The sequence below is a fragment of the Macaca fascicularis genome, chromosome 9 (assembly GCF_037993035.2).
Source record: "Macaca fascicularis isolate 582-1 chromosome 9, T2T-MFA8v1.1".
Classification (NCBI taxonomy): Eukaryota; Metazoa; Chordata; class Mammalia; order Primates; family Cercopithecidae; genus Macaca; species Macaca fascicularis.
This window is the reverse complement of record NC_088383.1, coordinates 75952920-75965781: the sequence shown is the minus strand read 5'-3', so window position 1 is coordinate 75965781 and position 12862 is coordinate 75952920. Positions and strand designations below refer to the sequence as shown.

The window sequence follows — 12862 nt, the reverse complement described above, 5'->3', positions numbered from 1 at the left end:
GTCTCGAACTCCTGATCTCAGGTGATCCACCCACCTTGGCCTCCCAAAGTGCTGGGGTTACAGGCATGAGCCACCGTGCCCGTCCTGTATTGTGCTTTTTAAACACAAAATGCATGCCTATTAGCTGTAGAAAAAGTGCAGACTATATAATGGTATATACAGGAAGAGAAAAATCCCCTGTAACCCCGTGATCTAGATATAACCATGGTTAATCCTTTGGGGGTACATTCTTCCTGCCCCTTGCACTTAGGTATTGATGTGCACATGCATTTATGTGCACTTAGAAGAATCACACCATGTGAACTGTTCTGTAAACTACTTCTTTTATGAAACCTGAACATCTTTCCAGGCCATAAAGCATCCTCTCCACTACCATTTAAAAATAAACGTTGGCTGGGTGTGGTGGCTCATGACTGTAATCCCAGCCCTTTGGGAGGCTGAGGCAGGCAGATTGTTTGAGCCTGGGAGTTCGAGACCAGCCTGGCCAACATGGTGAAACCTAGTCTCTACTAAAAATACAATAATTAGCTGAGCGTGGTGGCGGAGGTCTGTAATCCTAGCTACCAAGAAGACTGAGGCAGGAGAATAGCTTGAACCCGGGAGGCGGAGGTTGCAGTGAGCCCAGATCTCACCCCTGCTCTCCAGCCTGGGCTACAGAGGGAGACTCTGTCTCAAAAAAAAAAAAAAAAAAAAAAAAATCTTAATTCTTTAGGCCTCCTCCTCCAGGAAGCCAGCCTGGAGGATTTCTCTAGCCCAGTCAGCCTCTCTCAAGGTCCTTACACCAAGTTCCCTGTTATCCACCTTCTCTTGGACTGTGAGCTTTCAGGGGACAGAAGGCCCCTCCGGACCCTTTCACTCAGTGCCCGGTGTACGTAATAGGTGCTTAATAAATGAGGCTGGAAAGGGTACTTTTCTTGATTGCTGTCAGCAGGAGGAGGCCGAGGAAGAGGAAAAGAGCACTGGACTTGGAGTCGGCGTGCCTCCCTGTCTCTAGCTTCGCGTTCTTGTTTGCAGCGAGGAGGCATAGTGGTCTGTGCGACGCAGGGCCCAGCCCCGCTTGCCCCGCCCGCCCCGCCGCGCCTGGCCAGGCGCCTGGCACAGCCAAGGCGCCCAGCGGAAGCCCCAGCCATGGCAGAACCGACGGAGCCCGGTGAGGTGAGCGCGCCTGGCAGGCCCGCGGGGCTGGAGGCGGAGGCCCAGGCGCCCGCCCCCGTGGGAAAGCGCGCGGAGGGCGACCCGGGTGAGTCAGCCTGCTAGCAGACGGGCTGCGGAGCTAGAGGACCGAGGCCCGAGGCGGCGGTGAGTGTTCCCGCCGGGCGGGGAGCGTAGTCGCCGCCAAGGGGGACCCGCCCCTCTCCCTTGTTCCCCGCACTGCGGGTCCCGCCGCCGGGGCCGGGACACGAGCCTAGCGAGACAGAGACGCTCCGGCGCGAGCTCCCGCCCCGGGCCTGTGGTCGGGCGGGGTGGGGGTTACCCAGGGCTCTGCCCTCAGCAGGGTGTGTCCCCTCCCATCTGTCCCGTCCCCTCGCTGGGTTTCTGTCCAGTGGCCTCATTCTCTTGCTGCTGGTGGGAAGGGTGGGATGTGCCTGGTTGGTAAATTGTGGGGCGCCACCAAACGCGGGTAGCCCCCATTTGGTGCCAGGCTGGGCCTAGTGCGTGGGCAGGAGGCAGGATGGGCTCCGCACACCATCACCGCCTTACCACGGTGCTGCACTGCTAAACAAGGGGTTACTGCTGCTCCTGGGCTCAGGAAGAGAGCGGCTCCCCCGCCTTTATCCCCCGCCATCCGCCTACCCACTGCTTCACCCTTCCCCCACCCTGCCCCACTCCAAGTCCCAAGGAGCCCAGTTTAAAAGAGCCACTGCCACCGTTTGTCCAGCGCTCACTGGGACACTGCCTTGTTATAAACATTTTGCACAGTTACCTCAGTTAGCCCTCCCGCTGGCACTATACTGACGGCTGCCTTTTCAGATGAGGAACCGGGGCTCGGAGAGGTGAAGTCACTTGTTCAAGGTCACTGCAGTCAGAGGCGGAGTTACCCTGAGGCTAATTGAAGCCCTTAAGTTTCAGACCCTTGCAAGGCCGGGACCTAATTTTTGCATTTCTATTTTTGTGTTCTTTTCCTTTAGAAGCCCCCTCCCCCAACAGTAGGAGGGTCAAGCCCCTTCAAAATGGATCTCTCTGGCCGTGCCTGGTCTGTCTGCTGTCCTCTGTGGCACTGCCCCGGATGGGTGGGGATGGGGGATTGCTAGGGCTGGGCAGTGCCAACCTGGCAGGGAGGGAAGGACATCCAGATTTGGTCAAGGGGCCCACATGCCCTCTGCATGAGTCTTGGCAGACTCCAAACAGCCTGCTGTGTGCGGAGCCAGCTTAGGCAGAGCCCTCCTTGTGACGTTGGGATCTTCTCTGGGACTCAGCTGTCCTCATCTGAGTTAAGGGTGGTTATTATGGGGTAACTGCAGACACGAGGTGAAAGTGGAAGGAACAGAGGCTGGAAAGCTCGAAGGCCTGCCTGTCCTGCGTTCCCCCTCCCACTCCCCCCCCCCCAGCCACCCCACAGGTGCCTGCCACTCTGCCCTGTGCCCTCGTCTTCACAGCCAGCCCTCTCCTCTACAGCTGCCGCATCTTCTCCACAGCCAAGTTGTCCGTGGTGCCGTCTCCCTACACTCCCCGCTTCACGGTCACCCTTCACCCCGTTCCATTGTTTGCCTCCTGCCTCCACCCACCATGGCGTCTGCCCTGGCTTGGGTTGTATAAGAGAGATTCCGTGTTACCAAATTGGCTCTAGCCCTGCCTGGCCGCACAGCAGCCTTTGACACGGTTGAAATGCTCCCCACCTCTTAGCTTTTGTGCAGCTAAGCTTCCCTTCCGCCGTCTGGGCCCCTCCTCAGTTCTCTTTGTCTTCTGAGCCTCTTCCCCCTGCCCCAGGCCTCCCCTCCCCTGGGCCCGCCCTCCAAGGCTGTGCTTGGACTTCTCCTCTCCCCTGCCACTACCTGCCTCTCCTAGAGACCCTCACCCATCCTGGGGCTTAAAACCCACCAATACCCATGGTGCCCGGCCTTTGTCTACCTCAGACCAGTCCTCACAGCTCTGGACCCCTGCACCCACCAGCCCACCCGTGCGTCTCCCGTGGGCTCCCTCATAGTCATCTCTGGCTCCACTCATCAAGACTGAACTCCTCTGTGCCTTCTCCAGCGTTCTCTCTGCAGCCAAGCCCCTGGTTGCTGATTCCTTCCTCCCCCAACACCACAACATCCAACCCCAAACCAGCCCTGTGGATCCCACTTCCAAAATGGCTCTCTAGAATCCACCTGCTCCTCCCCATCTCCTCTGTCACCACCTGGTCCCAGCCACCATCATCTCTCTCCTGGACAACTGCAGGGGCATCTCTCTCCTGGACAATTCCCTGCAGTTGTCCAGGAGGGGCCTCCCTGCCTCCACCCTGGCCCTCCAGAATCCACTCCTCTCAGGAGCTACTGTGCTAGATGGGATGGCATCACTCCCCTCACTGACACCTTCAGTGCCTCCCATTGCCTGTAGGATAAAATACAAGCTCCAGGCCGGGCCAGGTGGCTCACACCTGTAATCCCAGCACTTTGGGAGGCCAAGGTGGGCAGATCACCTGAGGTCGGAAGTTCAAGACGAGCCTGACCAACATGGAGAAACCCAGTCTCTACTATAAATACAAAATTAGCTGGTCATGGTGGTGCATGCCTGCTACTCGGGAGTAGTAATCCCAGGCTGAGGCAGGAGAATTGCTTGAACCCAGGAGGCAGAGGTTGCAGTGAGCTGAGATTGTGCCGCTGCACTCCAGCCTGGGCAACAAGAGCGAAACTCCGTCTCAAAAAAAAAGAAAAGAAAATGCAAGCTCCAGAACCCCGGCCGGCGGGCCTCAGCCCTCTGGGCTCATTGCTGTGCAGCTGCAGCAGCCTTCTTTCTGCTTCTGGAGTGTGATGTGGGTGTTCCCATTGTAGGGCCTTTGCCCCTGCTGTCCCCTCTGGCTGGAATGCCCTTTCTCCCACTCTTTGCCTGGCACACATCTAATTAGCCTTCAAGTCTTAGCTTAAGGATGACCTCCTTGGAGAGGCCTTCCCCATGACCCCCTGTCACACTCCCTAAGAGCACCCTGAGTACTTACTGTCAGCTGGAATTATGCCTTTATTTCTAGGGCTATGGGTTAATGTCTGCCACCCTCACCAAACTGCAAGCTCCACAGGGCTGTCTGGTTTACTGTCTGTGTTGCTCTGCCTCTCCCGTGCCTAGCGTGGTGCCAGGCACACAGTGGGCACCCAGGAAACACATATGAAGGAGAGGCGTGGAGACCCAGTTGCCAAGGTTGTCCTGCTGCCATCTGTCCAGCAGGTGGCCTCCCAAACCAGAGCTTCACCTCTGGAGATGAGTACCCACGGTAGTCCTCAGATTTTGGAACAGCTCCTATGCAAATCCTGGGGCCCCCCACTTGAGATCCACATGGCAGATATGTCTTCAGTCCCAGAGATCCCTTGGCACTTGCTTTTTTGAGATTTATGACTTGGCATTGTGATTTTTTCTGTTTTTTGTTTTTGTTTTTATTTTTGAGGCAGGGTCTTGCTCTGTCACCCAGGCTGGAGTGCAATGGCACAATCATGACTAATTGCAGCCTCAACCTCCCTAGCTCAAGCCGTTCTCCCACCTCAGCCTCCTGAGTAGCTGGGACTACAGGCATGTGCCATCATGCCCGGCATATTTTCGTATTATTTGTAGAGATGGAGTTTCACCATGTTGCCCAGGCTGGGCTCGAACTCCTGACCTTAAGCGATCTTCCCACCTCAGCCTTCCATAGTGCTGGGAATACAGGTGTGAGCCCCCACCCTCAGCTTGGCATCACGATTGTCTACCTGCATGTCCTGCAAGGGGACTAGGGGCAACTCAGGCCAGAGACCTGATCTAACCTGTGGAGAGACTGCTCCTGGAAGTTAACATTAAGGCTTTGGAGCCCCATGCCTGGGTTCTAATCTTGGCTCTGGGGCTTCCTCGTTGTGAGGCTTAGGTGAATTGCTTAACTAACCTATGCCTCCCCTGTGAAGTGGTAATACTACCTGCCTCATAGGATTGTTGTGAGACTTGAATGAGGAAATACATGAAGAGTACTTTTTCTGGTGCCTGGCATGTAATCAATGCTCAGTAAATGGGAGCTTTTATCACTGAACAATTCTTTACCCCTACTGAAAGCCCAGTCTCAGCTGGGGAGAGGCTGCCCACTGTTGCACTGGGCACAATTGTGCATGCTTGTGCAGGGCATGCACACACATATGCAGGAACAACACACAAGTCTCCCAGCTGTGGCGTGAGCTGGCCAAGGTGCCTCCCTTGCCAGAACAAGGGAGCCTGGCAGATGCCTTGTGCCCCCTGGCACTGTGCCTCCTGTGCCCAGTACCATTGGCTTGGCAAGACAAGTTGCCATGGCAGCAGGTGATTGGGCCTGCAGGCGGGGACAGTGGCTGGCCTTGGCTGAGCTCTCTGGCTTTTTAGAAGGGGATGGCTTGCTGCCAAGGCACAGGCTTTCCTGTTACTTGGCTGCATCCATGGCCACACCCAGGAGCCCTTTTGGGCTCCCAGCCCTGGGAACTGGGAGACTGAGCCAGCCACTCACTCTGGGCATTCCCCCAGGCCTGGACACATGCCCCATTGTCCATCACTCACACTCCACTAGAAAGATCTGGCGTGGGTCTTTTTCCTCTACCCCATGGGGAACTCCTGGAGAGTTCAGGTTGCACCCAACACATTGTAGGTCTCTCTGGAATGTTTGTGGGGTGAATCAAAAAACAAAAAATGAACAGGTAGAGCAGGTAGAATTATGACTTTACTCTCTACTCACCACCTGGAGGAGAAGAGGTAGTGAGAGGAGTGTAAAGTCTCCAGTAGTAATTCTACCTGCTCTAGACATTAATACCTAGTTAATAATATTAATTTAGTACCCACTGTGTGCCAGACATTGCTCTAGGTGAAGCCAAGATTTAAACCCAGATGGATACATTCCTGCTGTCATGAAGCTAATATCCTAGTGGAGGGAGACAGACAATAAACAAACAGGCAAACAAAACCAGGAAAACATCAGATAAGGACTACAGGTGCTGTCTGAGAATTACAATAGGGGGATGCAGTAGGGAGGAACTGAGTGGCCGCTTCAGATGTGGGGACAGGGGAGGCCTCTCCAAGGAGGCGACATTTAAGCAAACACCTAACTGGAAGAAAGGAAGATCTGGATGGGGAGCCTTCTAGGAAGACGTATGAACTAGTGCAAAGGCCCTGAGGACAGACCACACTTGACCGGTGTGGAAAGAAGTGAGGTTGAACTTAGTAGGTGAAGGGGATGATGAAGATACACATACAGTAAAATGTACTAATCCTAAAGTTACAACTTGATGAGTTTTCACACATGCATTTGTCCGCATAACCCCTATCCAGATCAAGCTATAGCACCCCAGCAGTTCCCCTCAGGTCCCTCCCAGTCAGTGTCGCCACTCACCCATGGGCTGCTCTTCTGGCCTTGATGATTGTCATAGGCTAATTTTGCCTGTCCCTGGACTTCATATAAGTGATGAGATCTTATGCTGTGTTCTTGTTTGTATCTGGCTTTTTCCTTGTTTTTTTTTTTTTTTTTTCTTTTTTCTGAGACAGTGTTTCACTCTTGTTGCCTAGGCTGGAGTGCAGTGGCATGATCTCGGCTCACTGCAACCTCTACCTCCCGGGTTCAAGCAATTCTTCCACCTCAGCCCCCTGAGTAGCTGGGATTACAGGCATGTGCCACCACACCCAGCTAATTTTTTTGTATTTTTAGTTGAGATGGGGTTTTATCATGTTGGCCAGGCTGATCTTGAACTCCTGACCTCAGGTGATCTGTCCGCCTCGGCCTCCCAAAGTACTGGTATTACAGGTATGAGCCACTGTGCCTGGCCTGGCTTCTTTCATTCATCATTAGCTTTGAGATGTTCATCCATAATGTTGCTTTGTATCAGCAATTCACTCATTTCAGTTGCTGGGGTATTCCAGGCTAAAACTGTACTTCCTTTTTTTTTTTTTTTTTTAAGATGGGGTTTCGCTCTGTCGCCCAGGCTGGAGTGCAGTGGTGCAGTCTCGGCTCATTACAGCCTCCACCTCCCAGATTAAAGCTATTCTCCTGCCTCAGCCTCCCAAGCAGCTGGGATTACAGGCACATACCACCATGCCTGGCTAATTTTTTGTACTTTTAGTGGAGATGGGGTTTCACCATGTTGGCCAGGCTGGTCTCCAACTCCTGGCCTCAGGAGATCCGCCCATCTTGGCCTTCCAAAGTGCTGGGATTACAGGAGTGAGCCACCATGCCCGGCCTCTACATACACTTTTAAGCAGCTTATATATGCTGGTGAAAGTTCCCCTAGTTCTCTTCCATTTTACAGGTGGGGAAACTGAGGCTCAGAGAAGGGAATAGACTTATCCCTGGTTACTCAGGCAGTTAGGGGCTGACACTGGTGCTGCTGACTCTGCAGAAGGCAGAGTCTCTGGGTTCCAGGGAGGGAGGAGAAGAGAATGAATATTTACTGAGCACCTACTATATATCAGGTCCTCCATAGGTATTATGTCATTTGCCGTCATCCTCAAAATAACCCCGCCAATTAGGCGTGATTATGTTAGTTTTACAGGTGAGGGGCCTGAGTCTAAGAAACATATTTACAGAGTGGAGTCAGGACTCAGGCAGGCCAGTCTGACTCCAAAGCCTGACACCCTCCAAGACATCACGCTGCCACTCAGGGAGGGGTAAAGCCTCCACGTGCCAAGGCTGCACAGGCAGAATGCCGAACTCACAGGTGAATGAAGAGCTTGAGGGGGCTCGTTGGATTCGGCTGGTCCCTCCTCAGGATGGAGGACAGCGGGGAGAAAGGTCCTGGTCTTCTGTTTTCAACCCCTGCCAGGGTCCCACAGACATTTACCCTCTGAGGCCCCAGTTTCATTGTTAACTTGCTGTTAACTTTGGGCCAGGTACTCCCTCTCTGGCTCCTTTTAGCTCTGCTCTTCTGAGTGGGGTTTGGACGGGGAGTCTCTTGCCCTTTACTGTTCTGATCCTGCCCCATGCCCCAGGGCTGTTACTGGGGAGGCTGGAGGGGAGAGGGGCTTTGAGACCTCCAGGGTCTCCACCTCCTCCACATGCTGGTCTTCCTGATTCAGAACAGGACCTCAGGCACCCTTGGGACTTTGTGGGGAGGCCTTTTGTTGGAGGAGGACAATTATTTTATTGCATTTGGTGGGTTATCTTTAAAAAAAATTGTGGTAAAATATACATAACATAAAGTTTGCCATTTTAACCTTTTGTTTTTTCTTTTGCTTTTTGAGGCAGAGTCTCACTCTGTCGCTCAGGCTGGAGTGTAGTGGCACTATCTTGGCTCACTGCAACCTCTGTCTCCTGGGCTCAAGCGATTCTCCTTTCTCAGCCTCTGAGTACTTGAGATTACAGGCGCCCGCCACCACGCCTGGCTAATTTTTGTATTTTTAGTAGAGACGGGGTTTCACCATGTTGGCCAGGCTGGTCTCTAACTCCTGACCTGGTGATCTGCCCACTTCGGCCTCCCAAAGTGTCAGGATTACAGGTGTGAGCCACCGTGCCCGGCCATTTTAACGATTTTTAATTAAACACTACAGTGGCATTAAGTACATTCTTGTAACTGTGCAACCATCAGCACCATCCGTCTCCAGAACCTTTACATCTTCTCAGGCTGGAACTCCTTACCCATTAAACAATCACCGAGGCTTTTAAAATAGTGGTTTTTGGAGATGGCAGATGCCCTCCTTGAGAAGCGTGGGGGAAGTTGTAAGAGAACGTGAGAGAATGTGGAACACTCTGAGGAGAAGGGGCAGGAATTTGAGGGGAGAAAGCAAGGGCCCCGGGGCAGGCAGACTTAGCAAGTCCACCTCCGGGATGCTGCCAGGGCTTCGAGAGTCCCCTGCATGGGCCCTTTCCTTCCTTCCACAGCCACCCCAGCCCACCATCCTGGACTCGCCCTCTCTCCCTGTAAGGAAACAGTGGGCATTTTAACGATTTCGCTTCCTCCTGCCAGCAGCAGCCCACTCCTGCACCCTCTTCAGAGACTTGAAGTTGGGGACAACTGACGGGCGGGCCTAGTGGGTGCAGAAAGGGACTTGTCCACAGGTCTCTAAGTGTCAAACGTCAGGTAGGTGTGAAGTCAGAGCCAGGAGACCAGCTTCTGGGGGGTATGGGAGGTGTTGAGTGTTGAGAGAAAGCAGGGTTTCATTCTCTTTTTGACCCCCTTGGGAAAGAGGTCCCCTGGGGAGCTGGAGGTAGAATCACAATTAAGGCCTATTCTGGTCCTAGAGGTTCCCACTAGCCTTTGAAAGTCCTCGGATGTTTAGCTGGAGAAGCCTGGGGGTCGGGGTATGAGATGGTGTTTCTCAAATATTTGAGAGGCAGCCCCCTGGGAGGAGGTACCTATGCTCTGGTGGTCCCAGTGGCAGAGGTGGGGGGTGGGAGGCAAGGGGAAGTAAAAGACTAGCTGGAGAGTGAGGGGAGCCACTGAGAAGTGGATGTCGGGCTCACGTGTGGAGAAAGGTGAAGGACATCCTAACACCCAGCACACATCTCAGAAGCGGATGGCCTCTGAAGGAGTGAGATCCCTGTCACTGGGAGGATTCAAGTCAGGCAGCAGTTTAGTAGCCGAACACAAGAGCTCTGGAGTCAGAGAGGGCTGGGGGACATTGAGCAAGTTCCTCAATTGCTGTGTGCCTCAATTTCTTCATTTATAAAATGAGGATAGCAATGGAATTTGCTCTAGGGGTTTTGTGAGGAGTGAGATCATGATTCTGACACAGTAGCCAGCACTCAGAACACACCCAGGACAGGACAGGAGTGCATGGAGGGGATTCTTGGATGAGGTGGGCAGTTAGATTAACTCCTCACTATGAGCTCCCCGCCCTGATTTTCATGGAAGGAGTGCCCTGGGGCTCATTGTGACAATGTCCCTGAGTTATCGGAAGTTCGCCACCTGCCACCAAATGGGCAGTTTACCCGCTCCCCCCCGCCCCCGCCACCTCCCACTGATGGGGTCTGAGGACAGTACCTTGTGATAACGCACAAGGCAGGGGTTATTTATCCCATTTTATAGATGAGGAGACTGAGGCTGAGAGGCTCCTTGGCTTTCCCAATGTAAACATGGGAAGGCAGGAATGAGACGAGGATTCTAGTTTCCAGAAGCCTGGTCAGGGGCCTTGACCTGTCGTGATGGCCCTTATGGAGCCTGGCCCCTGGGCTTCCCTCTGTCAGGGTAGTTGCCTCTCTTACTAGGAAGAAGGCAGGTGCAGTCCACCAAGCAAGGTTTTTTTTTTGAGATGTAGTTTCGCTCTTGTCGTCCAGGCTGGAGTACAATGGCGAGATCTCGGCTCACTGCAACCTCCACCTCCCGGATTCAAGTGATTCTCCTGCCTCAGTCAGCTTCCTGGGTATCTGAGATTACAGGCGCCCACGACCACACCCAGCTAATTTTTGTATTTTTAATAGAGACGAGGTTTCGCCACATTGGCCAGGATGGGCTCGAACTCCTGACCTCAGGTGATCCATCCAGCTCGGCCTCCCAAAGTGCTGGGATTACAGGCTTGAGCCACCGCACCTGGTCACCAGGCAAAGTTTTTAAGGAAACTTTCTTTCCCTGGAACTCAAGTGTGGAGCCCCCATTCCCTGCCTTTGCCCCACAAGGAGCCCCTGCCCAGGACTTCTTATGGATGGGGTGTAGTGGGCAGAGCACAGCAGCCTCACCCTAGCCCATGAGGCGGGACTCTGTGTGTGTGTGTATGTGTATGTGTGTGTGTGTGTATTTTTTTTTTGAGATAGTCTCACTCTGTCGCCCAGGCTGGAGTGCAGTGGTGTGATCTTGGCTCATTGCAACCTCTGCCTCCCAGGTTCAAGCGATTCTCCTGAGGCAGGACTCTTATTATGGCCTATATAGATGAAGAGACTGAGACTTGGGGCACACAGCTGGTAAGGGACAGAGCTGGGATTTAAATCCGGCAGCCTGGCTTTAAAGCTTGCCTTTATCTACCCACAGTGGAGGGGGCACAGTACCATCTCTGAATCCATTACCTCTAGCCGCGGAAGGCACCTTGGATTTAGGGCTGCATGTGTTCCTTCTGAGCCTTGGCCAGCACACCCTTAAGAGGAGCTGGCATTGCTGGGCCCCTGCCAGCTGGAGTTGGGAACATCTCACCCCCCAGGCTGGCAGGCGGCTAAGGGTCAGATTGGCCTATCAGCCAGAGGAAAACCTCGGAGTCCCTTGGAACATGGATTCTCAAATGTGAAACACTCTACCATGGCCTTACACCCTCCTAGCGGGCTTTCCCAGGCTCAGCTCTGGAGATTCTGGCTGAGGAGGGCTGGGCGGAGCCTGGGAGTCTGTCGTGTAACCCCTCTGCCAGTGATTCAAATGCATACACAGGCAGGCTGGGGAACAACTGTTTACTCCGAACTGCCGAACTGCCAGACCGTGAATGCCTGTCTCAGATTGTCTGGGGGTGTCTGGAGGGGCCTTCCAAGCCAGCGGAGCTCCCGCATCTGCTAGTTGAAGTGAATGTGCATTGCATACATTATGCTTCTGAGTTTGCTGTAGAGGTGAGCGGGCCGATAAGCTGGGCTGGGTTCCCCTGGGCCACCCCTGCCTGCTGCTGGGTGCCTGCAAGATGCAAAGGGTGGGTGGACTGGCTGGTGTCTGTGCCTTCTGAGAAGCCTAGATCTCAGTCAGCACCACAAGGAAGGAGACTGAGTCAGGTTGTGACTCCTCATTGCTGGGAATAGTCAAGCAGAGGCAAGGGGGCTTAGTACAGGGCTGCTCCAGGTCTGGCAGGGTGCACTGACTTGCTTCTCAGACTGTTTCTTTTTTCTTTTCTTTTTTTTTTTTTTGAGACAGAGTCTTGCTCTGTCACCCAGGCTGGAGTGCAGTGGCGTAATCTTGACTCACTGCAACCTCTGGCCCCCAGGTTCAAGCGATTCTCCTGCCTCAGCCTCCCAAGTAGCTAGGACTACAGGTGCCTGCCGCCACGCCTGGTTAATTTTTGTATTTTTAGTAGGAACATGGTTTCACCATGTTGGCCAGGCTGGTCTCAAACTCCTGACCTCAGGTGATCTGCCCGCCTCGGCATCCCAAAGTACTGGGATTACAGGCATGAACCACCATGCCCGGCCCTGACTCTGTTTCTTTAAATTGCATTTGTTATGTCTGTTGTATTCTGATGGAGGAAGGAGTGAATGGTGTGATATTTGGGGGCTGCTTTAAAACACTCCAACAAGGAAATGGAAAACAGTAGATGAAGCAAGTGTGGCAAAATCTTGATAACTGTCATATCTGGACAATGGGTATATAGAATCGATTATACTACTCTCTACATTTGTACATATGTAAGAACGTTCCAAATTAAAATGACAAATGACTTAATTATTAGAATGTCAGAAACGCATGATGTAAAAAACTCAACTATACAGTAGGATAGTGGGACGTCAGTCTGCTCCCCTCTCCCAGGCCCCAGTCCCTTTTAGGACTAAGTCCTCTTTCCAGCCTCTTCTACAGCCTTCCAGAGGTTGACCGTGTGTATACAAGCCTATGAGTGTAAGTGTGGTTTATTATTTTATTTTATTTTTTGACACAGGATCTTACTCTGTCACCCAGGCTGGAGTGCAGTGGCATGATCTCAGCTAACTGCAACTCTGCCTCCTGGGTTCAAGTGATTCTCCTGCCTCAGCCTCCCAAGTAGCTGGAACTACAGGCATGCACCACGATGCCCAGGGAATTTTTGTATTTTTAGTAGAGACGGGGTTTCTCCACGTTAGCCAGGCTGGTCTTGAACTCCT

The 12862-nt window shown here is 53.1% G+C and overlaps 1 protein-coding gene across 8 annotated transcripts in view; it reads left to right on the top strand.

Moving 5' to 3' along the window:
• Positions 1-1112: 1112 nt before the first annotated feature.
• PALD1 (phosphatase domain containing paladin 1) overlaps positions 1113-12862 on the top strand; it is a 142023-nt gene continuing 130273 nt past the window's right edge. For 7 of the 8 annotated variants that reach the window (XR_012417841.1, XM_074001903.1, XM_074001900.1 and 4 more), the window contains exon 1: positions 1113-1299. The gene's annotated coding sequence lies outside the window, so the exon portion shown is untranslated. Of the gene's footprint in view, positions 1300-11442; positions 11630-12862 lie in introns of those variants that run through there. The other variant, XM_065520951.2, reaches the window with a different exon arrangement.